The 27,970-nt window shown below is 46.5% G+C and overlaps 1 long non-coding RNA gene across 1 annotated transcript; it reads right to left on the bottom strand.

Moving 5' to 3' along the window:
• Positions 1 to 557: 557 nt before the first annotated feature.
• On the bottom strand, positions 558 to 24,844 carry LOC146181225 (uncharacterized). The gene is made up of 3 exons (XR_014700427.1): positions 24,703 to 24,844; positions 17,413 to 17,455; positions 558 to 751 (listed from the first exon to the last, which is right to left on the bottom strand). It is a non-coding gene; the product is annotated as an uncharacterized LOC146181225 (long non-coding RNA).
• Between the last annotated feature and the right edge of the window lie 3,126 nt (positions 24,845 to 27,970).

The raw sequence follows: 27,970 nt of genomic DNA, 5'->3' as shown, positions 1-27,970 counted from the left end.
AAAGACGAAGCCAAGAAACGGATCGAGGTAGCCAAGATATTCTACCTACCTTTTTCAGAGCTGGCACAGCTAATCAAGAGTAGTATTGTTACACTCCTTTTTACGTGGCCCAACGTGGCCCATCCTCCACGTATGTCTCTGCAGCGGTTAGGTACTGCTTGCGGGTCGTCTATTGGAAAGCTAAGACTGAGGGTGTTTCGAGAGCTCTTGTCGGTGGTTTCAGTATCCCACACTTTGAAATAATGCGCCGCCTGTTGGGTTTAAAAGCCACTTGCGACATCATCGTGGATGTATCATACCGTGGTAAAGCACTTATTGAGTGTCTGATGAGGACCTCTCGGCGTCTGTTTGGAATGGCGGTGTGCATGGGCCCAGTGGCTGAGACCACCAATGTTTCACATTTACATTGTGAGATCGTTGAACCTAAGGCAAACACATCACCAAACTGTGACCTTAGGGCAATGATCCCCACAGCCTTATGTGAATGCGTGTCAATTAAATGTTTGGACGATGATCAGCGCAAGAATGTTTATAGAAGACAACGGAAGCCGATGATTACTGCCTCTCTCCCTGCTGATACCCCCGATTTTATTTCGTCAAACGAATAGCAGGTTCTACACCGCGGTAAGACGGCCGACTACTGTTCGGAGCTCCCGGGGGTTCGAATCCGGCCACGGCAGCTGCGTTTTGATGAAGGCGAAACGAAAAGGCGTCCATGTGCCGTGCGATGTCAGCGTTGTTGTTGCTGTGGCTGTGGGAAGAAAGAAAAGAAAATGAACGGGCCTGCTACTGGCTCTGTAGCTGAGCCACCTCCGCTGCCTCATGCGGACAGAAGAGAAAATAGACAAGAAAAAAAGAAGAGGGAGAGAAAGACGCGCGCCGCAAAAACAGCCGTCGTCCGCCCCCACCGAGCGGTGGCGGATACAACGACGGCCTACAACAGATAAAAACCACTGGCTGGCTAGCCCCTGCCGCAAGCTGCGTTGACCTACCGTCCCAGCCCCGTAGGGCCAGGAACTGCTACCCTTCCAGCCAAAGCAACTTCGCGAACAGCTCTGCTGTGCGATCTCAGCGCACGTTGAAAATCCTCAGGTGGTCGAAATTACTCCGTAGTACCTCCACTACGGCTCCCCTTTCTCTCTTTCCACATTCACTCATACCTTCTTCTCTTCCCTTACGGCGCGGTTCAGGTGTCCACATTGCAAGTGTGGCTGGTACTGCGCCTTTCCCTTCCTGTGAACCAATTATATACCAACAGCCGACCGCCTTGCGTCGCAGGGTGTAGCACCGCCCTCCGCATGCCCGCTGTGAGGTCAAACAGAAGCTTTGAATCATGTGTAGCACGCAGGTTCTGGCGCCTAGTGACGCTCATGTTTCATGCCGGAATGCAGTGGAGGGTCGTCTCAGGGACGGTTCATAGAGCTTATGTGCATAGGCATCTTTGATAACATTTTGAAGTTCGGGCGGGTATGTCTGGGGTGTAGCTTCAGTCGGAAACCCGGCATAGTCCCACATGTTGTGCCATTGGTCCGCCGGACCCACTTCACATACACTGCACACATCACTCGTGTAGATGTCTGGGTGGAGGACTGGTAGCACTGCCGGGTAAGGAGTGACCCGATTTGTATTTGCTTTCGGGTGACCGCCTGCTCCCGACTAAGTGCCGGGTTAGGAGGCAGCACCCCAAATTTTCCAATTACCCGGGCTAGTGCAGACCACCGGTTCAAATTATCTGGTCAGATTTAGAATGAAAAATACGGGACCGCAGAAAACCTTAGTATCATGCAGGATTTTGAATTAACAGAGTTTGAATTATCGAGGTTTTACTGTACATTGGAAGATGAGGCGAATGGGTGTTTTGCGGGGACGCCTGCAAAAATCCTTGTTTAAAGTTCTGTATAGGATAAAAACAATACTATACATACATTTAAATGAAGAACTGACAACATTGGGGAAGACGAATTGCTCTGGCGATTTTATACAAGGTTTATCCTTGTTTTGAACGGCAGTGTGACAGCGCCTAGCCTTCCGTACTAGAAAAGGAGGGAAGAGGTTTTGACTGGTATGATGTCCGAATCCATAGAGTAAGAATGCTACACAAGTGTTATTGTTACAAAGAACCTGTATAAGATATATATTCAGTGTATGTACATAACTGAGCACTTGTCAGACCAATACGTGCCCCAGAAACACATTTCATTTTAGTTTTGTAGAATATGTAAAAGCAACTCTTAAAAGGGAATAATGCTTCTAATAAGGAATTATTATATTGTGTGTAGTTTGCAATGCCACACTATAAACAAACCAGCTGCTTACGGGCACATGTAAGTTTACGTAATAAAAGACTAGCTGCTTATTGAGCCAGAGGTATTAATGTGCAGTGAGACTTATCCTTCTTGTGCACGGCAGAGTGACCGCGCCTATCCTTCCGTACTAGAAAGGAAGGCAAATGTTTTTGGCTGGCATGATGTCCGAATCCGTAGAGTAAGAAGGCTACACAAGTTTTATTGTTGCAAAGAACCAGTATGAGGTATATATCCAGTATACGTACATGACTGAGTGCTTGTTACACCAATCTGTGTCCCAGAAAAACATAGAGCACTGCAGAATCTGTATTGAAATAAAGTGAAAGTGCAGATACTGCTTTTTGTTGCTTGTGGCTGCTTCTAGTTGCCTAATTCACTTCTTGGTTACCCATTTTATTCTTTGGTACTTTAAAATTGCGCGCCATTCCTTTTCTATGCCCTTTTTCGGCTCTACTTCCATTTACGTAATACATCCTATACGTCATATTAATTCACTTCTTGTTTATCCATTTTAGTCTTCGGTGCTACATTGCGCGCCAATCCCTTGCTATGTCGTTCTTCTGTTCTACTTTTTAAATAAATATTTAGCATTTGATACATCTCGGCGGCACTCTGAGTAATTTAAGAGAGACAGAGAGAAGACTTTAGTTGCCTAGGAGCAGGGGCTCAGTCAGAAGGAGGGTCTCTTCCTTGCCGGCACTCATACGCTGTTGTCGCAGAAAAGGTCTTGGAGTAAGCCTCCTCCGCCAGGTGTAGGACGATATTTTGTACATCCGCATTTTTTTGCTGCGGATGTAGGTTTCCCAGCTAATTTGATCAAGGGGATCAGTCTCCTAGATTCCGGCAAATCAGGGCATTGCCAGATTAGATGATATTGACTCAGAGGTACGTTGCATAGATTGCAAGCCTCTGGGTCAGCTGTTGACTCATTATGCCAAGTAACATAAGGGAAAAAAATGATGACCTGAATGTATCGCCAGGCCCTGTATTCTGCGCGTGTTAGGGACTTATCTGGTAGTGGATAGATCCTTCTGCTTAGCCTGGGAGTCTCATAGAGCTCTTTTAGAGTATGAGGGGGTCTTTGCCTCCGGGTAGCAGGGTATCTACGGTCGCCCACCTCTCTGTTTAGCGGTTGCTTTCTGAGTAGACTGGCCGCCTGCTTGAAAATTAGGCCTTTGCCGATGTTCTTAACAGCCGCCTTATTATCTGAGAGGATAGATCTGGCTTTAGTACCTGTATATGCTAGCACTATCACAGCCTCTTCAGCTATCAAAGCGTTATGCGTACTATTGTATCCAATTACTTTCTTTGAGTGGCATTCAAATGCGGCGCCAAGCCATTGGCTCACAGTAGACAAGCGGAATTATGAACAACGCTTTATAATCCGGGGCGTAGCACAGTGACAGTGGTAAGGCGCTCGGCTAGGGATCCAAGTGATAGAGACTCATTTTTTTAATGAGGAGTCGCACACCTCTTAAGCGTTGCTAGACAACATAGCACCGCTTGGCGAGAAGGCTGCGCAGCTGGCCTTGGCTGTGACTTCACACGCATGCACAGTACATACATGAGTTATGTAGAATATCGAAAACAAAATTTTACTAAAAGAAAATTCTTTCTTCCTGTTTGCAATGGTACGACGGCCGAGCATGGCAATTAAAGCAATAGTAATTGATTCAATGTCATTAGTCACGAAACCTGAATGAATTCTATTTAAATGTTATGGTGAAAAACACACAAAGCGGGGAACACTCAGTTTGCAATCGCGGTTAGTAGTTCTTTTAATTCATTTAATATGAGCAGTTGTCATAAAGTATTGCATGTTCTTTGCAAAAAAGCGCATGATAGTTTTCTTGCTTTCTTTTCAAATGTTATACTTTCATTGGAGAGGAGAGCAATTTAGGTACAGTAAGGATTGGAAAGCACGACAGCTGTAGGTCTGAAACAGGTGGCAATGGCGTAGCTCCGCTATTCTACGTAGCGAGAGGTCCATTTCCCTGTCTGAGCGTGTTGCGGTCATGTATCTTTAGCAATCAGATATATTGGGTATACACATCTTTTATTCATTTTGCTTGACAGAGTCGACTGCGCGATGCTCTGTGAGGTGGCATGCAGTGGTCCTAATTTTGTCTACAGAGTATTTATATTTGGCAGAGCCTCCAAATGCAGTATCATACTCAGCGGTGTCATGTCCATTTAGTCCAACAGTTTCTCGCACACTCTGCACATGGGTCCAAACGGATTGTTCACCAACTCTGCTCGAAGTGTCTGAGTCACTCAAGCGCTATCGGAAACTCGAATGGAGTGATCAGTCATACAACGTGCCTTCCGGTCTTCTGTTGGTTGCCGTTGACTGAACTCTTCCATAAGCCACATCTCTGAGGCTATGCTACGTCTATTATGCTCGGCAGTCTGGCATGTCTGGCAAGCAGTTTCTCTCTGTTCGGGCGTCTCCGCTGCTCTTTTCGACTTCTAAGCTCATACTCTCCATGCTGCTGCCATGCGCAGCTTCTTACGGTTTACCGGCGGCTGCGCTTTTATGGAGGCTAAACGAAGTGGCGTTCGTCCGCTGTGCGAAGTCACCGCATGTTAAAGATCATCAGGTGGTCGAAATTGCTCCATTACCCTCAATTACGGCTCCTCTCTCTTTTTCTCCACTTTATCTCCCACCTTTCTCCCTTCCATAACAGCGCGGTAATAATAATAGTATTAATAATAATAATAATAATAATAATAATAATAATAATAATAATAATAATAATAATAATAATAATAATAATAATAATAATAATAATTGGCTGACAGGGAGGGAAAGGCTCAGTATATGTCACACTTGTTTCTGTGGAGACCTGAACCGCGCAGTAGGGGAAGGGAGGAAGGTGGGAGAGAACGTGGAGCCGTAGTGGAGGGCTTCAGTGTAGTTTCGACCACCTGAGGATCTTTAACGTGCGCTAACATCGCACAGCACACGGACGCCTCTCGTTTCGCCTCCATCGAAATGCCCATTTAACACTTAAGTGAGCCAAAAGTGAAAAGAGCAAGGTGAGAATGAAAGAAGAAAGAAGGAGGAGCGTAGTGGAGTACTACGGAGTAATTGCGACCACCTAGAGATCTTTAACGTGCGCTGATATCGCACAGCATCCGGATGCCTCTTCGTTTGCCTTCATAGAAACGCACTCGGACGCCTGTTCGTTTCGCGGGTATGTAAAGGAATTTAATTAATGGTGGTAAGACGCCCGGCTACTGTGCCGGAGTATCCGGGTTCGAATCCGACCTCGGCGGCTGCGTTTCGATGGAGGCGAAACGAAGAGGCGTCCGTGTGCTGTGTGATGTTGAAGATCCCAGGTGGTCGAAGTTACTCCAAAGTCCTCCACTATCGGCTCCTCTTTCTTTTGCTCTCCGCTTTCACTCCCACCTTCCTTCCTTTCCTTACGGCGCGGATGAGGCGTCCACAGAAAACAAGTGAGACACCGCGCCTTTCCCTTCCTATAAATCAATCGTCTGTTCGCACGAGGCAGCGGAGGTGGCTCACCTACAGACCCAGTAGCACACCCGTGCATTTTAACGTCCGCAGAATAGCCGGTGTCGTCGGCGTCGGCGGCGTTGGCCATTAGCGATAAATCCCAGCATGCACTTCATAAATAAAAAAGCAACTTCCAAGATGGGCTGGGTGGGAATCGAACCAGGGTCTCTGGAGAATGAGACAGAGACGCTACCACTCATCCACGAGTTTTTTTTTTTCTTTATTGTCCACTCATCCACGAGTTCAATACTTGAAAGCTGTACAAAAGCGCTTCTAGTGAATGCGGTGTTGCCTTAGAAACGTGCCGTAGAACGTTATACTGCGGTGTATATAGGTAATTATGAGCATGTTACTTACAGAAGTCGCAGTTACACGTTTCCGCTACATTTCTTCTGCGCTCTGCGCAAATGCAGAGCCATGTTGCGGCAAATACAGAAGAACCCCTCCTGGCAATGTGCGGCTCTGCCCCGAAACGTGGCGCGCCACTCGCCCCTGACGTTTCGCCGAGCACCCTCACGGGTTGTAGAATCAAGCGTCTTTCCTTTCTTTAGATCACTATCTTCGCTCACCCGCTTCTCCCCTTCGGGCCGCGCGGGTTCCGGTGCGAGCATGTCCCAATATCCTTGCGTTTATAAGTTTTCTCGACGAGGTGCAATAATGCTATCGAGTTCCACTCTTGAAGGCGAAGCTTAAGCGTCCGCCAAATTTTTCTTTTTCTTTTTCCTACAGCCACAACAACAACGTGCCCTAACACGGACGTCTCTCCGTTTCACCTCCATCGAAACGCAGGCACCGGTGGACCTTAAAAAGATGCGCATAGCAGCAGCAAAGGGCAAATGATACAGTGGGTCACTGCCGCTTGCGGCATGGGGCCAGGCTAGCACCGAATTTTTATCTGTCATAGACCGTCATTGCACACGCCACCACTGGTGGTGGACGACGGCTGTTGTGTCGGCGCGCGTCTTTCTTTCACTCTTCCTTTTCTTTTTTCTCTATATTCTCTCCAACCTGCACGAGGCAGCGGAGGTGGCTCAGCTACAGAGCCAGTAGCGGGCCCCTGAATTTTCTTTTCCTTCTTCCTACAGCCACAACAACAACAAATGAGCATAATAAGTCGAAGAGAGCGGCGACGACACCCGAAAATGAAAGGACCGGCTTGCCAAACAGTCATGCTAGACTCCGAGCATAATAGAAGTATCATAGGCACCGAGATAGGACCTATGGAAGAGTTCAGTCAAAGGGAACCAACAGAATAGGACCGGAAGGCACATCGTATGACTGATCACTGCACACGAGTTTCCAAAAGTGCTTCTGCGACCCGGAAATTTCAAGCAGACATCGTAAACTATCCGTTTGGACACATTTGTAGTGTATGCGAGAGACTTGCGCCAAATAGACTTCATACCGGGGAGCAATCCAATGTATGAGACTGAATTTGGAGTCTCTGCCAAATCAAAATACCGTGTAGAAAAAAATTATAACCGCTGCGTGCTACTTGACATAGCATCGGGCAGCCTTCGTCTCTGTCAAGCAATATGAATAATATGCATGTATACACAATGTACCTCAATGCTAAATATACATGACCGTAACAAGCTCAGCCAGCGAAACGTACCTCTTGTTACGTATATCCCGGCATAAAGGACCTAACCAACTGCCATTTTGAGAGTTGCAGCTGTCGTGCTTTGCAATTTTTACTGAACCTGATTTGCGCACCACTGTTGTGATAGTATAGAAGCTGGAGCAAAGGCCTGAAGAAAATAGTCATCCGCCTCTTTACCAAAAACCTGTTATATGTCATGGTAACTGACTACATTGAATGTAATGAAAAAGCCTAGTAACCAAGATCGCAAACTAAGCCTCCTCTTCTCTGTGTTTTTCGACATAACTTCTAGACATTCAGGCGCTTTCGAGGTGCTTTTACACTTCAACTATCAAACCTTTCTGTCCATATGGCAAAATGTATGTTGCATTCCTCTGTTGCATCCTGGTGTGAAGCAAGTAGCACAGATGCGCAGGCGAAACCTGCTGCTCGTTTAGAATGTGAATACTGCATATTTTGCGCCGTATGTATGTTTTATGTCAATGGCAGTCAATAAACTTTTCTTTGTAGACACAATACGAAACATCAGGGGGCCTGGTCAGGGCGCCTCCAAATACCAGGCGAAAGAACTTGGAAAGCTGGTGCGATCATTACGGTTAGAGGACGCGTGGGTCACTCTTAGCGGAGACCATTTCGAGGCAACACGAGTCGGGGGCCACAGCGCGAGCCGAATAGATCGAGTTTACATCCCTTCCCCCATGGTACCTGGCTTGCTACAGTGTGAGGTATTGCCTTTCCCACCAGGCCTAAAACTAAGTGATCACTTCCCGGTCACGGTTACTCTGCGGGCAGCCCCGGGCCGTGCAATCAGCCCTCTGATGCGGCCCATGGATGCAGCGGTACTACGCTATGAAGAGTGCTTCACTGATGTACGCCGGAGTTGTGCTTGTCTGTGGCCGCAGTTAGTGACATAACACCTGCTACCTGGAACGCGCTGAAAACACGCTGGAGCGATTTTCTTGTATGTGCGGGGAAGGCGCGGCCTGTCCGCATTACGACCATGCGGAATGACGTTCTGCGCCGTATGCGCATCGTACGTGGGGGCGAAGCGCTTACGTTCTCGATGCGCGAATATCTCGAGACGCTATGCGAGCGTTATCACCGCATCCTCGAAGACAGTTCACGCACATCATTCTCAGCGGGACCATCAAACGTGCCGCTTAAGGATACCGCAGACCTCGGACACGTTCGAGCCGTTGGCCAGCGCAGTAACAGGCGAACTCGCGTGGAGAGCGTCACGCTTGCGGACGGTACGACGCCTTCGGAACCCGCGCACATCCGCAACTCGTTTACCGCGCATTTCGCGGTCCTCTTTTCGTGGCAAGGCCTCGATGAGGAGGAGCATTTTCAAGAAGCTGTCGGCTCCTTCTGTGGGCCTCTTCCTCAACTTCCAGAAGACGCATGTTCGGCACTTAAGGAGCCGGCAACTTTGGAGGAGGTGCGTTGTGCCTTAGGCGCCATGAACCAGTCAACCGCTCTCGGTCCTGACGGACTTGTAACCGGTTTTTATTCCACTTTCTTTGATCCTCGGTCCTTCCTTACTTAGGCTCGTAAATTATTTCCTAGAGAGTGGCACCAAGCCACCCTCGTTCAGTGTCGGCCGCATCTTTCTAGTGCCGAGGGACGGCATGACACCGTAGAGTCGCTCATCGTGGCGACCGATACCCTCCTTAATACCGACTATAAATTTGTAGCCACATTGCTGGTCCGTAGGGTGCGAATCTACCTTCAGGATTTGGTTAGCCCATGCCAGTCCTGTTCGATACCTGGAAGATCTGTGTTCGCTTCGCTGACAATGACAATAGACGTCTTCTAATACACCTGTGCCAAACGGATCACTGGAGCTTTTGTTTCCTTGGACTAGGCAAAGGCCTTCGACTGCGTAGAACATGGTTACTTGTTCGCCGTACTCCGCTCATTTGGTTTCCCTGACGAATTCGTTCAGCTCCTACGCGGCCTTTACACAGATCTTAGCAGTGAACTAGTACTGAATGACCAAATTGCTGGCAGCTTTCCGATTATGCGGGGAGTGCGTCAGGGGTGCCCGCTCTCGCCGGTACTCTTCATAGTTTTGCTCGTCCCGCTGCTGCATAGGGTCGCCGCGGAAAGGCTTATTCGAAGACGTCCATCCGTAGGACAGGAGACTGTTGTATCTGCACACGCGGACGACATTTCACTCTTCGGGCACGACAATTAGAGTTTCATTGGTTTTTTTTTTAATTAATTTCTGAATATGCAGCTTTATCTCGAGCTCAGTTCAACAAGAAGAAAAGTAACGCACTCCGCTTCGGCCAGTTTAGGGGCCCTTTAGCCGCCGCTGTAGCGCTTGTGGACGTAGTGCGTGCACTTGGCGTGCTGTTTGAGTCAAGTGGGGTCTCCCCCCGGACGTGCGATGTATTTCTCTCCGAAGCCACGCACACCTTTTCAGTCGCAGCGCGTTTCAACATCACGTTCAATGCTAAAGTTAGTTTTGCCAAGACACGAGCGCGCGCTTTCACCCTTTATGTGGCGCGTATCACGACCACCCGCGCCACATATGTGAATAGATTCGCGTCCCTTAGGGTATATTCACACGAGGGAGAACTCCACCCCTCTCGGCCGGGATGTTGTGAAAACGAGCCGCTTTCGACGAGTCCCTTATAGGGACTTTTGTTTGGGATGGGAGGACAGCGCTAGTCGCTCGTCACATCCTACATCTTCCGAGGAGCAGGGGAGGCCTTGGCCTGCCGTGAATCCCTACAGTGGCTCGAGTACTCGCGTTAAGGCTGGTAGAGAGGCTATTAGCTGACGAGTCTTAACCTGGTCGCTCTCTTATCCAGTACTGGATGAGCACGGCGCGTCGTGTGCTTACACCCGAAGAATACCTCGGTCCACAGGCGGACAGACTAATGCCTTTTTACCGTAAGGTTGCCGATATAAAGTTGACTCTCAATATAGACCTGTCAGATGTTAATGTAGGCGACCTACCAGCCATACGCATCAGCGAATTAGTAGCCGTTCGCAGGCTTTCAGCTGATGAGCAACGGCAGACCGCTGTAGCCTAATGGCGAGCGTGGGCAGCTTGTCGGCTGCCAAATGAAGTGCAAAATTTTGATTGGCTTTGGCGCTGGGGCGTCCTCCCAAGAGACAGCGCCTTGCCAGATGGCGTGTTGTACCCAATGACCAGTGTGCCAACTGTGCTGCTTCCGAGAGCCTCGCGCATGCTTTGTTCGAATCTATGGTTGCGAGAACATGTGGCGGCTCGAATATAGGATGTTTAACGTCCGTATGAAACCCGGCGTAAGGCGCCGCCGCAACCCTTTTGAACACCTTGTGTTCAGTGTGGTTCTGTTTGTTTTGTGGCGTCGCAGGTGCCTCGCTGAGGTGCGCCGAACTCCCGGCCAAGCAACGTACCCAGCCTTGCAGAGTATGCGCCTCGTCTTCTGGAAGTATCTGTCAGGACAGTTATAAACTGGCGGCGAGACGCGGTTTCTGAGGCGCTGGCACACGCGCCGCGCTTCTATTTTGCACGAGGTAGCTGATTTCAGATTCATGTCGTCCTTTATTATAACCCTCCCGGTTTATAATGTTTTCCCCTCTCTACGGAATCATGTTTTCTTTTTTTAGTTTATGTATATGTAACCTATAGCGTTTGTATAGTGCTTTGGTTTGTCAGCAATGTGCGTTTTTGTATGTATGTATGTATGTATGTATGTATGTATGTATGTATGTATGTATGTATGTATGTATGTATGTATGTATGTATGTATGTATGTATGTATGTATGTATGTATGTATGTATGTATGTATGTATGTATGTATGTATGTATGTATGTATGTATGTATGTATGTATGTATGTATGTATGTATGTATGTATGTATGTATGTATGTATGTATGTATGTATGTATGTATGTATGGATAAATTCTCTTTATGGCACATAATGTTTCCTCAAGAGAAACAAAATACCGGCTAAACCTTGTTGGGCCCATAAGCGGCTGGTTTTGTTTTTAGTACTGCATTGCAAACAGCACCTATAATGATTCCTCAATAGTAACAAAATACCATTTTAAGAAACTTTTGTTTTCCAAGTTCTACGAAAGTAACCTACTTTTTTTTCAGCGACACGTATTGGTCTAACAAGCACTCAGTCATGTACTACACTGAATATATATATCGCATACACGTTCTTTGCAACACTAACACCTGTATAGCCTTCTTACTCTACGGAGTCGGACATCATGCCAATCAAAAACACTTGCCTGCCTTTCTAGCACGGAAGGATAGGCGCTGTCACTCTGCCATTCAAAAAAAGGATAAATCTTCTAGAAAATGGTGAGAAAAAATCTTATTCCCCAATGTTGTCAGTTCTTCCCTTAAATGAGTGGAGAGCTAGCATTGTTCTCATTCTGTACAGCATTGGAAACATGGCTTCTTGCGGGCGTCCCCTAAAAACAGCCAAACCCCTCCTCTTCCAAAGTACACATATGCCTACGCACAGATTAAGCTCTATAAAACTGCATTTTGGATTAAGCATGCGCGTCACTATTCGCCAGAAAGTGCGCGCTACATTCATGCAAACCATGGTAGTTTCTGTCCGACTGCACTGCGGTCAGGGGGAGTTACGCCCCAAGACGCAAAGCGATCGGCTGTTGGTAGAGCCTGCCATTCTTTTAACGAAATGAAATCGCGGATGTCATCGGGAAGAGAGGCAGTAATCATAGGCTTGCATTTTCGTCTATAAGCCTTCCTGCGCTAATATTCGAACAAACAATTATATGCTACGTATTCACATATATCTGTGGGCCTCATTTCCTTAAGGCCACAGTCTGGTAATGTATTTTGCAGTAGGTTCAGCGATTTCACAATGTAGATGCAAAACATTGGTGGGCTTTCAGCCGCCGCGCCCTTGCGCACTGCCATTCCAAACAGACGTCGAGAGTTCCCGATCAGATACTGAATAAGTGCTTTGCCACGGTATGCTACATGCGTGATGATGTCCCAAGTGGCTTTTAGGGCCAGCACGCGCCACAATATTTCAAAGTCTGGGATACTGAAACCGTCTTTTTTTGTTGGTAAGCGGACAAGAGCCCTCGAAGCAATCTTAGTCTTATCGTTGCAAAGGAACGACCCGGAAGCAGTAGCGAACCGCTGCAGAACCATACTAGGAGGATGGGCCACTTTAGCTATATAAAAAGGGGTGCAACACTACTGCTCTTGATTAGATATGCCAGCCTAGAAAAACGTAGGTAGAATGTCTTGGCTACCTTGATCCGTTTCTAGACTTTGTGTTGTATTTCTTTGTAGGTGCAAGCTACCTCACCAGACGCCAGGAATGTCACACGCAGTACCCTTACACCATCTATCGAGACGACACCATCAGGAAATTCCTCATTAAAAGCTCCTAAACGTAGTGTTTTGCTTTTTGCTGGATTGAGGCGTCCACCTGACAAGGAGCTATATGTGTGAAAAAGACTCAGAAAATGTCTAATAATGTCAATAATCCTTAAGAACAGAGAAATCTCTTCAGTATATGTAAAACATTCACCTCGCCCTGACCTGGTAGAGGGAAATCACGTATAGATCTGCAGGTTTTTTATCTGCAGCACTAAATGCCCCAAGCAAAGCACGAAGAGAATAGATGAGATTGCACAGCTGCAGAATCGTTCGTGAAGGGGAGGCCTGTTGCTGATCCTCTGGTTCTCCGCAGTGTTCGCAGTTGGTCTTAAGAAAGGGTTACATCGACGCTCTTTGCTGTATTGTCTAACGGTATACATTCTGACATCGCTGAAGATATAAGGGATGTACTCAGCACACACTTTATGCAGTTGTTCTCAACTGAAGATATATATAGTAAACGTCTGGATGGGGCTGTGCATGAGTTTTGCACCGGTGTGCCTCTCGTTCCTGAAGAGCACCAAGATACTCTGTGCGGTCCAATAACCTGGGAAGAGGTTTGGGTAACAGTTCGGAGAATGAATGGCTTTGCAGCTGTAGGCCCATATGGGATTCCAATCATATTTTACAAGACGTTTTTTGAAATAATACATATCCCCCTATTACCAAAGCTGAATGAGCTCCTTACTGATGGAATCAGACCAAAATATTTCGTGAGATCAGTCATACTCTAAACAGCGGCAGTGAACCACCTGACCTGAAGGCATAGAGGTCAATTCTCTTACTAAACTCAGACTATAGATATTTGCTGTAATACTAACGCATGGTATAACAGCATTTCTACCGGAATTATTCAGTAATACTCAAACATGCTGTGTGAGAGACCGTACAGTCCTTTCTTCCTACCCCGCCGGGATGACGCAGTGGTTACGGCGCTCGACTACTGTTCCCAAGGACGCGGGATCGAATCCCGGCCTCGGCGGCCACTTTTCGATGGAGGCGAAAAGCAAGGCGCCCGTGTGCTGTGCGATGTCAGTGCATGTTAAAGAACCCCAGGTGGTCAAAATTTCCGGAGTCCTCCACTACAGCGTCTCTCATAGCCTGAGTTGCCTTGGGACGGTAAACCCCACAAAACCACAAACCTTTCTTCCCTGGATCTAACCCGTGATCTGTTTACGTTTGCTGCACGGACACAGACTCCACTCGCTTTTCTATCCCTATGCCAGGAAAGGGCATTAGATCGTGTTGAAAGAGAATATCTATTTTCTGCTCTTAAATGCTTTGGCTCTACGGCGCGTTTGATAGAGGTTCTTCGGTCGCTATACACTGATTTAGAAGCCTGCTTAATAGTAAACGGCCAGTGCACTGATTTCACAGCTTTCCCTCGTGGAATACGGCAAGGCTGCCCACTGTCATCTATCCTCTTCATGCTTTGCTTAGAACATTTATTGCTGCAAATAAAAACCTGCGGATCTATGCGTGGTTTTCCTCTCCCTGGTCAGGGCGAGGCGACGGTTTCAGCATATGCTGATGAAATTTTTATGTTCTTAAGGAACATTGACACTTATAGAGTATTTGTGCCTCTTATTCACATATATAGCTCCTTGACAGGTTCACGCCTCAATCCAGCAAAAAGCAAAGCACTGCGTTTCAGAGCTTTTAATGAAGAATTTCCTGATGGTGTCGTCTGAAGATGGCGTAAGAGTATTACTGGGTGTCACACTCCTGGCTTCTGGTGAGGTAGCTCACACCCCCCGGAAACAAATAAAAGACAAAGCCAAGGAACGAATCGAGGTAGCCAAGATATTCTACCTACCTTTTTCAGAGCTAGCATACCTAATCAAGAGTAGTATTGTTACACTCCTTTTTACGTGGCCCAACGTGGCCCTTCCTCCACGTATGTCTCTGCAGCGGTTAGGTACTGCTTGCGGGTCGTCTATTGGAAAGCTAAGACTGAGGGTGTTTCGAGAGCTCTTGTCGGTGGTTTCAGTATCCCAGACTTTGAAATAATGTGCCGCCTGTTGGGTTTAAAAGCCACTTGCGACATCATCGTGGAAGTATCATACCGTGGTAAAGCACTTATTGAGTGTCTGATGAGGACCTCTCGGCGTCTGTTTGGAATGGCGGTGTGCATGGGCCCAGTGGCTGAGACCACCAATGTTTCACATTTACATTGTGAGATCGTTGAACCTAAGGCAAACACATCACCAAACTGTGACCTTATGGCAATGACCCCCACAGCCATATGTGAATGCGTGGCAATTAAATGTTTGGACGACGATCAGCGCAAGAATGTTTATAGAAGAAAACGGAAGCCGATGATTACTGCCTCTGTTCCTGCTGATATCCGCGACTTCATTTCGTCAAAGGAATGGCAGGTTCTACACCACGGTAAGACGCCCTTCTTTTTTCGAACCCGACCACGGCGGCTGCGTTTCGATGGAGGGGAAACGAAGAGGCGTCCGTGTGCTGTGCGATGTCAGCGCACGTTAAAGATCCCCAGGTGGTCGAAATTGCTCCGTAGCCCTCCACAACGGCTCCCCTTTCTCTATTTCCACCTTCACTCCCACATTCATTCCTTCCCTTATGGCGCGATTCAGGTGTCCACCTAGCAAGTGTGACAGATACTGCGCCTTTCCCTTCCTGTGAACCAATTATATACCAACAGCCGACCGCCTTGCGTCGTAGCTTATTGCACCGCCCTCCACATGCCCGCTGTGAGGTCAAACAGAAGCTTTGAATCATGTGTAGCACGCACGTTCTGCCGCCTAGTGACGCGCATGTTTTATGCCGGAATGCAGTGCAGGGTCGCCTCAGGGACCCTGCACTATCTGTAATGGTCTGTAAAAGGCAGCTATATCTTCTTCCCTAGTTTTTGGTGCGTCTACCCATAAGAAAAGGCACCGCTTGCCACAGCTAAATGCGTGAAGGCCTACATCCCTCCTCAACCCTCCCCCCTCCCTAATATGCGAAAAACTTGACAAAAATTCAATTTATTTATCTCATACTTTATGTCAGCATATGAGAAGTCCTTAGGCATGAGTAGGACTTATAGTTAAAAGCGGATAATGAAGTGAAAAAAAAAATACTGAAAACTTTCTAAACGCGATTTCAAGAATTTAGGAGTGCTTGCTTTCTGATCAAGTTTTATTTTTGTTCAGAAATCCACTGCAGTGTGCCTCGAAGAATGACAAGAGGATAAGTGTCATCGCCTGCCTTCAGATTCTTAAAGAAAAGGACGTTCTTAGTGGCTCAGGATGTTAGGGCCGTCGTCACGAAGGCCTGCGAACAGTCTCGATTACTTAATTCTTTACCGCACAGTAATATGCAACCATATACAGGGACTCTTGGGTCTCGCCTGTGCATCGAAACGTTGTTGCTGCTACCGCAATTGAATCCCGGGGCTCCCGGCTAAGAAGTGGGGCTCCTGTGTCACTGCCTGTTAAGAGGTCGTCTTTCAAACGTTCGGGCTGCGGTGAAGTGGGCTGAACGCAGGTGGCACAAATACGCTGAGCTCAACGCAACAGTGAAATCTGATGCTCAGCTACACGTACTGAGTAAAACAAAATGACTAAATGTGCTGGCGCGCAATGCACACCGCACAAAAAACAAAAACGCTTGCCTGCGTCCGCGCCTTTACCCTAGTACAGGCATTCTTGCAGGGCATTAGTTGTCGTGAAGGTTCTTTTTAGAGTGGCCATACAAAAATTTTATGCTACCGTAGATGGAGCGGTCATTTCAAGAGATTTAGAGAAAACAAGCAAGACCCCTACATTTTCAGCATCGAAGTTTTGGCGCGTGTACTTTTAGGCCCCATCAAAAAAGCAGCCAAAGTGAGTTACGCCGTAAACGTACGGTGTGCATTATCTCGAACCCGATAACTATAGCCTCGCGGCGCTGGCGGAAATATAAGATATGCTTCTCTTTATGTGTGCCAAGTCTGTGGCGGCCTGGACATACAGCGCACGAGATCGGACTATCGTGGTATATCGTTGAAAATTTGGAAGGTTCGCTCGTAATGTATCCACTGGAAACATTTCCTATGTTTGACCCTGCCACTGGTGAGAAAAAGCGACCAATATCCACGTGTTGTATCGTGTTTCAGCTGAAGCGCGAATTCTAACGAAAAGGATTCTACCTAAGTTGACGGCAACGCAGAGAGCTGTGGAGTGGAAAATGGTGGGGGATAACTTAAGAGACATGATGCGCGAAAAGTTGGTCAGAGGAATAACACGGGTAATGATAATCCTGTGAAAATCAAGAAGAAATGGGCATAGGCAGGACATGTAGTGCAAAGAGACAATAACTGATGGTCGCTAAGGGTAAAAAATTGTATTCCAAAGAAGGAAATAGTAGCAGAGGTTATTAGCAGCACAAATTAAAACACAAGAAAATTCCGAAACCTGAAATTCGCTACAACCAGCTGTAAAATAGCTTACAAAGTGTAATGAAGGTAATATATAAAAACACATTGTCAATGCAGGCTATTTCAACGCATTTTGGCTCCTTTAATCAAGTAACGAGTCGCATAGAAGGAACAGCGAGGTGATTATGCATTACGGTGAAGTGGAGTTTGGTTGTGGAGAAACAGATTGGGTCCAACTTACCCAGTACGAAATGGTATGGTATCCATCTCAAGATTCCGGGCTTCTGCACCAGGAAAGATGTAGAACAAAAGAAAAGAGAAAGGCCGTCATCTGAGTTCCTTTTATGCCGCTGTTAAAATGCTCTTCGTTTTATAAACTACACATGCATGGTGTAGTAAACTCAATCGTGTGAGAAACTAGTTTTTTCTTTATGGTAACATTCCGAAGGGAAACGTAACATTGCCACTTGTGCACTGAAATCAGGAAGCTTTGGAAATAAATTTCTAAAGAGGCAGTATTATGAAAGGCCCCGTACGCCAGAAATTCCGACTTTGGCGCTGAGAGCTAACAATCCCGGGTAAAATCCTGCAAGGCCGTAGCTAGTAGCTGACACACACCGGGCAATGATTGATCGTAGTTTTGTTCAAAGTAGCCCAAACGAAGTGAGATGACCAACTTGGAGGAAGCTGCCAACATTGACTTCTCAATTAAGATGGGAGAGCGGGGGTTATCGAAACATCCACTACCATTGAACTCCGAGTCAGACATGCAATGATGACTTGGCTGCTAAATTGGGACTTGGTTGGTCTCGCACATAATGTGGTAATTATGGCTGTATGCTAAAGGGCATGTGGGATATGAAGAAAACCAGAGTTAATGGTTAGTGAATAAGCAAATGGTAAAGTGGGCTATGGAACGAAAAATGGTAGGGGTAACATTAAGAGATAGGAAGCGTGCAGAGTGGGTCAGAGAAATAACTCAAGTTACCGACATTCTAGTGGAAATTAAGAAGAAGAAATGGACATGGGCAGAACATGTAGTGCGAAGAGAGGATAACCGATGGTCGCTCAGGGTAACAAATTGGATTCCAAGGGAAGGAAAGCGTAGCAGGGGGCGGAAGAAAGTTAGGTGGGCGGATGAGATTAAGACGTTCGCAGGGGTCAAGTGGATGCAGCTAGCACAGAACCGGGTTAAGTGGAGAAATATGGGAGAGGCCTTCGCCCTGCAGTGGGTATAATCAGGCTGATGATGATGATGATGATGATGATGAAAGTGCATGTGTGCGAAAGGCGATCTGCAAAGGGATCCGTTGATGGAAGCCGTAAGCTCGTCCAGTCATAATCTTATAGACGGAGCTTAAGTGTGTCAGTAGAACTGGCGTGCGGGCTAGTTGGTTAGATCAATCTGGTGACTTCTGGCGCTGCATTATCCATCGCATTGCATACAGTGATTGCAACAAGACGTCTACACCAATGATGCATCATCATCGCATCATTGGTGTGGACGTCTTGTTGTGAACTTTTGTGTATGCGTGCATGTGATGGACAATTCAGTGCCAAAAGTGAATATATTCTTAAGTGTATCCCCCATTTTTTTCTAGTCCTGACATACTGTCCTGATATGTAGTCCTGAGGTACTGTCCTCTAGTCCTGATATGTAGTCCTGATATAGTGTGGAATAATTTGGTATCTTCCAATGCATAACATGGAGGCAAAGAAAGGTGATGAATTTGTCGCACAATTTTCTTCGGCTCTCTGCTATGCATTCGAAGACACCTTAATAATCAGCAGTGTATCAGGACTACATATCAGAGTCATATTGTTATAGAAATATGGGAGAGGCCTTCGCCCTGCAGTGGGTATAATCAGGCTGATGATGATGATGATGATGATGATGATGATGATGATGATGAAAGTGCATGTGTGCGAAAGGCGATCTGCAAAGGGATCCGTTGATGGAAGCCGTAAGCTCGTCCAGTCATAATCTTATAGACGGAGCTTAAGTGTGTCAGTAGAACTGGCGTGCGGGCTAGTTGGTTAGATCAATCTGGTGACTTCTGGCGCTGCATTATCCATCGCATTGCATACAGTGATTGCAACAAGACGTCTACACCAATGATGCATCATCATCGCATCATTGGTGTGGGCGTCTTGTTGTGAACTTTTGTGTATGCGTGCATGTGATGGACAATTCAGTGCCAAAAGTGAATATATTCTTAAGTGTATCCCCCATTTTTTTCTAGTCCTGACATACTGTCCTGATATGTAGTCCTGAGGTACTGTCCTCTAGTCCTGATATGTAGTCCTGATATAGTGTGGAATAATTTGGTATCTTCCAATGCATAACATGGAGGCAAAGAAAGGTGATGAATTTGTCGCACAATTTTCTTCGGCTCTCTGCTATGCATTCGAAGACACCTTAATAATCAGCAGTGTATCAGGACTACATATCAGAGTCATATTGTTAAGGTTTATTGACAGAGTGATTGTGCACCTTAGCCTGGTGCGCTAACCAACAGATGGCGAGCTTTCTCTTCAACCTCTATCCTAGACTCTTTTTGCACTTCCTTCTCCTCTTCTGTGCGCATGCCTGACATTTCCCCATTCGCAGACGAAGCCCCTGGGCTGTCAGTCAGAGTCCCAAGAGTGGCAGCGCTTCATTCTTGCGACATGAACTACTTGTGTTTTTCGAGAGGAGCGACCTTGGAAACATTGGCGAGACACGACGTAACTCAACTCATGGATGAGTTTGAGCACAATAAATGGGCCTGTGTAGTGCGACAACAGCTTCTGGGACAAACCACACTTGCGGAGAGGTGTCCAGAGCCACACTATGTCGCCAGGAAGGTAGGAGACATCCTGATGCCGACGATCTTAGCGCTGCTTAGAGCGGTCCTGCGAGGCCAGAATGAGTAATCAGGCGACCCGACGAGCCTCTTCAGCGCGGCAGAGGGTGCTCGAAACAGAAGGCTGGCTGTCGAGAGAGAACGGCAAAATGGTGTCGAGAGAACGGTGAGGCGGACGGGCGTAGAGGAGGAAAAATGGACTATAAGAAGTTGTCTCATGCTTCGAGTTGTTATAGGCGTAAGTAATGAATGGAAGCACGTCATCCCACTTCTTGTGCTGCGAGTCAACACACATCGCAAGCATGTTCGTCAGTGTCCGGTTTGTACGTTCAACGAGGCCATTTGTCTGGGGATGGTACGACGTAGAGTGACGCAACTAGCAAGTACAATAGCGCAGAAGCTGTTCCACAACATCTGCCGTAAACTGGCGGCCTCGGTCACTGATAATTACACGAGGAGGCCCATGACGGAGGACGACAGCGTGAAGAAGAAAGAAAGAGACGTCAGCGGCGGTGGCGGAAGAGATGGCGGCAGTTTCACAGTAACGCGTGAGATGATCAATGCACACCATGACCCAGCGATAGCCTTTGGACGAGCGGGGAAACGGGCCATATGGGGTCAACACCCACTTGCTCATATGGTGTGGTCGGTGGTGTCACCGGATGTAAGTGGCCCGGCGGAGAAGTCGTGGGGAGCTTGAACCGCTGGCACTGCACACAGGAGTTCACGTACCGCTGAGTCGTTCGACGCATATTTGGCCAGTAGAAACGTTCCCTAATGCGGGTAAGAGTCCTGGCAAACCCCAAGTGCCCAGCTGTAACGTCATCGTGCATAGAGTGTAGAACAGAGCAGTAGAAGCTAGCTGGAACGACTAGCAGAAAGCGTGCACTGCCTGGCGAGTAATTTTTTCGATGCAGCAAACCATCGCGAATGCAGAAAGGGTTCGCAGATGCCGGATCACGAGCTTTTTCAAAAAGTCATACCAAGTCTTGATCTTTTCGTTGTTCTCGCTGGAAAGTGGCAAGATCCGAAAATTGTACGGAAACGGCTGCAAGATAGTCGTCAAAGTTGTCATCGCAGAGGGTAGTTGCGAGAGGCAGCCGCGACAGGCATTCAGCGTCAGCGTGGTAGTGGCCACTTTTGTACGACACTGTAAAGTTGAACTCCTGAAGGCGTAATGCCCCGCGGGCCAGCCGACCGCAGAGGTCGCGTAGATTCACCAGCCAGCAAAGCGAATGATGAACGGTGATGACTGTAAAGGCACGTCCATAAAGGTACGAGCGAAACCGCTGTACGCCAAAAACGACGGCAAGGCACTCTTGCTCAGTCACGGTATAGATGCGTTCAAGGGTGCGACTTGCGTAAGCGACAACGTGTTGGTTTCCGTCATGTTGTTGTATGAGCCCAGCACCCACACCGATGCCACTTGCGTCAGTGTGGAGTTCAGTGGGATCTGTCGGGCTGAAATGACGCAGTATGGGCCGTGAGGTAAGAAGAAACTTGAGCTGGCGAAACGCAGAATGACATTCAGGAGTCCATTTGAAAGGAATATCTTTCTACAGGAGGGTTGTGAGGGGGTAGGCTACGTCAGCAAACTTAGGAATGAAGCGTCGAAAGTAGGAGCAAAGTCCCAGGAAGCTCCTGAGTTATTTCACAGACTTGGGCTCTTTGACACAGCTGACAGCTTCAATCTTATGTGCGCATGCCTGACAGTATAATATTTCTTTCGCTGATTGAGAAAGCGGACGAATGTGTTACACGTGCTCGCAAAACTGTAATAAAACAAATCAGCATGCCGGTGAAGACGTTACGCTAAAGCCAAATGAAAGGCGTCATGGGATAATGAAGTAAGGAACAAACTACGCCTGGTCAAGTTTATCATTAAAGAACGAAAGCCAACCAGTCGTCAAGAGCGCTTTTTGAAGCAATCCTATATCGTCTCCAAATTGGACATATACATCGCACACACAACTTCACGATTCTCAGACAAGGAAACATGCATTTGAAGCATGTGTTGAGCAGCTGGCAACAAACCACATTTTAATGTCACACATGAAATTGCGGAAATTCAAGAAAATAGTTTTACGTCTCTCTAAAATGAATAAATCTAATTTCATCCAAGTCTTTTGCTTGAAGACATGTTATCGCCGAAATAGCTTTTGGGTTCGATTTTTAAAAGTAAACCTTCTAAACAAACCTTGACTTATCTATAGAAAAGGACCTGTTGTAATTAGAGTTTGGCTCATGATGGCTTCAAGTGCCTATTCGGAACTAACTATGCGGAACAAGTGCCTGGAACTAACAAAACCCAACCAAACGTTTGGTCGCCTTGCGCTTGAATGAAGTCATGCTCTCGCTACAAGCACTGTAAGCGTTTTAGCTAATGGTTAGATAGCTAGCAACAGTGTAGTGTTTAAACTTTACTGAGGATACATTTTGTAGTGTTCGTAGAACATTGTGGGAATGCTCTTTCGTCTCTTTTCAATGCAATTACGTTTGATCGATCCTAGGAAAATGCCTTTGTGTGATGCTTATACTGAATTTTCTGTCGCTGGCAACCTCTTTTTATACAGAAACCCACTAACCTCTTTCATGCTGTCAGTACACGTGTACCATCGCCAAGTGGAGAACAGTATTCCAAAGCCATACATTACAATACCTGTTACCTCTCCCATACTTCGCTACTTTTTTCTTAGTACATTTTACTCTGCGCTGTCCTGGTCGACACAAAATTGATGTCGTTCCTACATAAAGAGGACCGGTTAAGAATCACGTGATTGAAGAAAGCTTCATTGCGCTGATTTATCGACATAGCGGCTGTACGCGTGAACAAAATGAACACAAATAAATAGAGCATAATGAGTAGACTCAACGTATGGTGTATTTAAGGTAACGTGTTTGCTCTGTTTGCTCCGTATATGTCAGTCTGCGCCCTCAAAACTCGTGGGTCCACCGATACTTGACTTGCGCCTGCTGAAAGCATCAAAGTCCGTTTATAGCGCATACAGAAGGCGAAGATAAAGGCCTCAGTGATGCTGCGGCGGGAAGCATTGCATTCAGGTCTCTTTCGAGGCTTCCATAAGCCAGGCTCCTTCTGCCAGCATCGAAACACGGATATAACGGAGACACCCCTTTCCAAGAGTGCCGTGCAAAGAACACTTGAAAACACCGATACGGAGATAAGCACTCTGCTCGCCGCGTCTTTCCAGCCTCGACTGTGTGCTTGACGTAAAACAGGAACTTTCATTTCGCGAGCCACACGACGAGCCACGGCTTTAGAATTGCTGTGCCCGTTACTCTCTTCGAAACAAAACGAAGGAACTTCCGTGTCGCCTTATCTAAAGCGTCTTTTTCCTTTTTGAGCAGCAATTCGGATCTGTTGGTAAATGGTATTTCGCCGTTTACGAGATTACTGTGGCGCCACTGGAGGAAATATGTGGCACACCCTCTACCGATCGTCTTATTTGACTATCGGGTACACAGAGTTTTCGTTCGCCGAACTATCACAAATTTCTATATTTTTTTCACTACTCAAAGCGGGATCGACTAAGAAAGGATATTGAAAGATAGTAATTAATTAGTTAACGTAGAAAAATCTGAAAGAGTTCCGTCCTGTATATCCATGTCCCAAAGACAACCTACAACTGCGATAGCATGCTTCACATTGGAGACGTGTTGATTCATAACATTTTGCCTTTACGAGCTCGAAAGCGCCAATTACGCGCCGTCAAAGGCAAACAAAGTATTTCAGTATTTGCACTTGTCCATACTTTTGTACGTTAACAGTGACCATTAGAACATAGAAGCTGTTGTCGATATAAAAACGCTTGTTTAGGTTTGAATATAATGATCGGACTGTGAATATTTATCGTGCGATTACAGTCTTGCGTTTTTCAGTTTGTTTCACTTGCCCTTTTGGAAAAAAAGTGTATGGGACGCCTTCTCTGCTATTTTAAGTCGTAATTTGAAATTGCATGGCACGCTGGAGTTTTGTAGGGTTTGCTGATGCTGGTCGTAGAGAAACAAAGCGAAACACTAATGCTTGCCGCAACTTGTAGGCCTGGTATTATAAACTTAAGTCGTTTTAGCGGTGACTTTAGACAGCGCTTTTCAATCAGGCACGCAGGTAAAAACGTGCTCGAAAAGAAGACATGAACTGCATCAATAAAAAAAAAAGGCTGTGCAAAAAATATTGGTCATTTCGTGAAAAAAAATCAAAAGATTGGAGGTTTTCTCGTTTCGTGCCTGACCACCTCTTGAGACGTCACGAAAAAGCCGTGATTCTATCCTGTGCTTGGGTGCAGTTTTCCGTAGCACAAATAGAGCTTACTGAATGAGTCACCTATGGCAGGTGCGTGTCTTGTCGGTGTAGAGAACGATCGAATAGCTATTTAGAGTAATAGCTCTATTTCCACAGCAATTAAGCACCAAGCCAGAGCAATACATTGCGGGCATTGTAAAGCAAATGCGTACTCGGCAGCCGTGAGGATACAACAACAGATCTTCCCTGTACGAAATGCATGCTCAGCTAATAGGCGCTACCCGTCCCAACTCCTGCGCTCCCCCTGACCCGCATCGCAGTGGAGATAACACGCGAATTGCCAGTCCTCTAGATAATTATTGATGGTAAGAAGCACGGAGACAACGCGCGTAGGATGGATAGCATATAGACCATTTTTTCTGACCTTCCTGGCTTGAACCGTCTACGTGCGTGTCGCCCATCTCTTCGCGGTGCTCAGAAGGCCTCACTCCGGCAAGGAACACTGTCTGTCAAATACTCAAATCCACGTCAGAACAAGCGTTGGTGCGAGTATATCCCCTATCTGCTGCTTGCGTTATCAAGGCGAACGTGCGGCGCTAAGAGAAGTTGCGAGCCTCTTTCTTTCTTTCTTTTGGAGTATGAAGTTGCCGCCGATGGCGTCATGCCGCTTATCCAACATCGTTCGTTTCTTTCCTTCCTAAACAATTTCACAATTGCCACTTTTCCTGTCACGTTGTTTGAAGTTGTATGTGATTCACTGCGGATACAGGACGGAAAGAACAATTGGCGGAAGTTTTCTTTCAGGTTTCGTGACTGATACGAAGACCGAGATATCCTTTCTTGCAGTCTGTAGTCCAAGCGGGGACAAGGACGCTTCAAGCCACATGCACATGCAGCGGCAGTCGTTCGATAGAAGCAACTGAGAAGTTCCTCCAAGAGAAAAAGGAATAAATTCGCGTGGCCTTCAATTTCTTCGTTATGCAATCTTTAAGTCTGGCTTTGAATGTCAGTTTATGCTTGCGAACTAGAGCTACAGAGAACTTTTCCAACTTATGACTACTGGCCCAGCGTTACAGGTATTCAAATTATTATGTAATGAATCACTGGTAATGACGAACGTTAACGCTGGATAAAATTCCTGGCAGATTATCACTCCATTGTTCTTAGTAACATGCCCGAAAGGAGAAACGTAACTAGGTAAATAAATTTGTAGCTCTTGGACAGTGTGGGATTTATATCAAGGCGCCCAATATAGTGTTTAGACCATGACAGAAAATTACAAGCATCCCTGCACTAGCAAGCATCCCGCAATATGCGATTTTTTAATGCTAAGATTGGGAGGCTACCCCACTAGGCTACACCACTATTCCTATTTGCAAATCGTACACCAAGCAGGCTACTGAAAGCCGCTTTATTCCCCACTGATGAATATACACCGACCTTGCCTCCTTTAACAGTATGTCTTGCTGGGCTAGTTGGTGTGACATTGTGTTTAATCAAAGAAAAAAACAGTGCTAAATTTTTGATGGAACACTGAGAAAGACGAGCATAGACAAAGTGAGCATAGATTGTTGATAAATACGAGATTATGTGAGGTTTTACCTGAGGGGTTTTTTTTTACTTGTTTCTTTCTCTGTTCTACCTTTCAGGACATGCGCAGGCGTTCAGCGTCTTCGATCTATATATGTACACATGTATCTTTCAATAAACTTGGTTAGAGTCAGCGCCTGTCCCGTTCGTCTTTCTGTGTGGTTCGTCAAAAATTTAGCGCTGTTTTTTCCTTTGGACATACCTTGCCCCCTTCAATGTCTAACTATAATCCTAGCTGAAAGTAAAGGAGAAATACTGCTTCACTAGCGGTGTCCACTGTATTTCAGGCCTATAGAGTAGTTTAGAACGCGGGGTGTCTACATCTCGCTAGGATTTCCTTGCTCTTACTTTGGCATTATTGAGGCATTGATGACTTAGTCAACAGGGTTGGCGAAATTTCGATGCTTCCTTTTAATCGTGTTGTTACAGTTCAGACAATTAAGCTGCAGATGCGGCTGCCAAACGACGCTCGAGCTATTTCTCTAAAGGTGAGATTAGTGTTCACAGCACAAAGAACAGGAATGGCTCCAAGTGCTTCAACTATTATGCGTGGCGCATATTTGCTGTCAGTTGGCTTGGTTACATGTGCCCTTCACTGGTGGCATGATATTGTTACCTAAGTTTGAGCTGACGATGAGATGTTCTTTCTTTGTGCTCATTGTCGCTTCCGTTTTAAGCTTGTTTAATCACCCTACTAAATTAGCTTTTCTGTTCCCATTATTAGGCGATGAGCTGTCGCTAATTGTTTATTCGAGGGAACGAAGAAAATGTGTATTATCTTGCATTTTTTTGCAATGACGGGCTCCAATTGATTGTGCAGGCTTCAGTTATGCTCATAATTAGTGACCTACTATTAGAGCAAGATGGGGAGAGGGGGGCGGGAAATAATGATTATTTTCATTGGCACATAACCAATTGAAGCCGTGACGCCCCGAATGTTTAAAGAATGCTTCGTACAGCTCCCATTTAAAGGACTTTGAAATCAGACCAAGGCCGGACCATGGACGCACCCAAAGACTTATGATGTATATCCTATGAGCGATTGTATAAAGCACAACACGCGAACGCCTTCGCATTTTGCGTTTGTATGGAGGTGAAACGCAAATGCACCCGCGTGTTGGGGCCCGAAAGGTGCTGAGAAAAGTCCCCTCTGCCACGTATTAGGGTTAGAGTCATTAATCGTATTTGCTATAGAGAACAAGAATAACTAATTGTCTCACTCATGTGGCAGCGACACGATGCGACCACCGTCTTGTGGCGCTTCATGGTTGCCTGCATAGGCGCGTTATGCCAGGGTCATTCACTTCTAACTATAACACGGTGACTGTTTCAGAGAAATATTACGTCCGACGTAGGCGCATATCGAAGCAAAGTGATAAAGGCACACAGGGACTCGGAGGGGTTGCTCAGTCTGCCCCTTTGCTTTATTTCATAGCCGGGTCAGATGCAATGATCATTTAAAAACAGTGACCGTTTTATCGTGTGATAGCTGGAAGTGGACGACCCTGCAACTTCTTCTAGAAACTCTTTAAGACTAGACTGGCATGTTTAGTCGAATAATTGTACAATAAGCATGATATGGCAGCATGAGTGCTCGAAAAATATTGTATTATGTGCTCAGTAAATGCTAATTTTTTATTTGCCAGCATAGCAAGGCCGAGTCGAGACGACATTGTCGAGGGTTTTTGAAGTTACCCAGGTTTGACGTCAAGATAGGATATACTTATGTCCAGAAAATGCTCTCTCGACGCTGACTTGCGCAGATGGTACATATGAGGCTGCTGTAGATAGGGAATACAGTTCTGGGCGTCGAAACCTCTCCACATCCCAAAATTCAAAACACTCGAGTCTTTTCTTATCTGGCCCATTTTCAAATGCGTAGACAAAGCTCTGTACTTCTCCAATTCGAGATAACTGCCGCTGGCCCTAAGTCCTTGCAGGCAGTCTTCTTTTTCCATGAGAAACGCTTCAAGCTCGCCCTCAGCTTGTAAGCTCGATCTTAGGGGAGAGTCTGCTGTCGCCTGTGGCGGTACTTGATCGCCGCCAGCGATCCTACGAAGCTGCTTCCACGTGGTGACCAAGTGTTGTTTTGCTCGGCACCT

The sequence above is a fragment of the Amblyomma maculatum genome, chromosome 8, assembly GCF_055883805.1.
Source record: "Amblyomma maculatum isolate TAMU_Amacu chromosome 8, ASM5588380v1, whole genome shotgun sequence".
NCBI classification, from domain to species: Eukaryota; Metazoa; Arthropoda; class Arachnida; order Ixodida; family Ixodidae; genus Amblyomma; species Amblyomma maculatum.
This window is presented reverse-complemented; position numbering and strand designations above follow the sequence as displayed.